The sequence below is a fragment of the Anomaloglossus baeobatrachus genome, chromosome 2 (genome assembly GCF_048569485.1).
Source record: "Anomaloglossus baeobatrachus isolate aAnoBae1 chromosome 2, aAnoBae1.hap1, whole genome shotgun sequence".
Lineage (NCBI taxonomy): Eukaryota > Metazoa > Chordata > Amphibia > Anura > Aromobatidae > Anomaloglossus > Anomaloglossus baeobatrachus.
Window position 1 is genome coordinate 744447325 of NC_134354.1, and position 1618 is coordinate 744448942.

At 42.1% G+C, this 1618-nt stretch overlaps 1 long non-coding RNA gene across 1 annotated transcript; it reads left to right on the forward strand.

The window, feature by feature from the left end:
- Positions 1–354: 354 nt before the first annotated feature.
- LOC142290673 (uncharacterized) lies at positions 355–1318 on the forward strand. The gene is made up of 3 exons (XR_012750361.1): positions 355–437; positions 525–612; positions 694–1318. It is a non-coding gene; the product is annotated as an uncharacterized LOC142290673 (long non-coding RNA).
- Positions 1319–1618: the final 300 nt, after the last annotated feature.

The following is a 1618-nucleotide window of genomic DNA, read 5'->3' on the forward strand; positions in this document are numbered from 1 at the left end:
GCAATCACCATTATACTGCTTGTGATATACACTGGTGAAACCGACTGTTCAAAATAAGCGGATATAAATCACTGAGTCATGAGCAGTCTGTTCTGTACAAACAATACCCTCCTAGTGATTACTTGTGAATGAATGCTGGAGGATTGGACGATTCTTTGAATCTGCATGCAAGCCGGAATGATACTGTGTGCCTGCAGTTTAATATCGGGCTGTTTCCCTTGTTTGTGTGACGTTCTGTCACATGATTTGCTGAGGGGAGGTGCACATCACCACGGCTACAGTGTAAACATCATGACGTGGTGTGCTCCTCTGCGGTCATGTGACCGGAATGGGCGGAAACCACGTCACACGCTGGTGCAGGGTGGGAACATTTAAACCCTGACAGTCTGCGGTGGCTCTCTTGTTAGAGCGAGAAGCACGGCCGCTCCTGCCATGTGGTGAGTCCCCCTGCTCTGCCTGCATGCTGTCATGGAATGAATCGTTCCTGACATGCTGATGTCTGTTTATCTATAAATGTATTTCAGCATGCCATTGCAAGTGAGGTCCATGGTTTGTGGGACCTGAATTGGATTGACCGCACATATGACTCCTGTTTTGAGTCTATGATCTTTGGTGAGTTTCTCCACATATGATTGTGTGATTAACCATTGATATGCTGATACTTATTGTTACTCTATATATGTTTTGTTTCAGCATATGATGAACTTTTTGGACTCATTTTTTATGAGATCTGAGATGTAATTGCCACAATTATAAGCTCCCCTGATGAGTTTGCTTTTCTAACGAAACGCGTTGGGAGGTACAATTTCATAATCATGAGGTTCCGCCAGGAGGATGCCTGAACCCATTCGAATTTAATATGTGGTATATCAGAATTTGGTGAGATAATTCCAATTCTTTATTTATCAGTGGACTTTATGAAACTGGCACCTGATTCATGGGCAAAAAGTTCCACTTTATATTAGCGGTATTAATCTACTTGTGGTTTGCATTGAACTCTTGAAAAGTAGGAGGGGCCAAACCTATTCTTGTATTGTTTGTTTGTTTGTCAGTGAGGATTATCCTCATTTTTATGATTAATTTAATTAAAAGTTAAATTTTAAAGAATTTTTCTCGCATATGGTGACCCTATTGCGCAATACTGCTGTTCTGAAGTGGTGGAAGAAGCAGCCAGCTGGACGACCCGAGGCACGACAAAGAACGGCAGCCGGCGCCTGGGCACAACAGGAACTGCAGCAGGCTGCTTGCAGCTATGACGGCGTCGGTTCATAACAGTATGTTTAGATGTTTACCTATTTTGTGTACGAACCATATGACTGTAATATGGTTATGTTTGCTTATGTTGGGTTAGTAAAGCAAAAACCCATATGACAATATGGGTTGTTAATGTCTGCCCATGTTGGGTTACTAAAGGGAAATCCCATATGAGTAAAATATGGGTTGTTTTAATGTTTGCCTATGTTGGGTTAAAGGGGACCTGTCAGGTTCACTATGCATCCAGAACCACGAGCAGTTCTGGGTGCTTATTGCTAATCTCTGCCTAACTGTTCCTGTATACACTACCATAGATAAAGGGATCTGTATTTCTAAAGATCTTATACCATATGCTAATGATCTT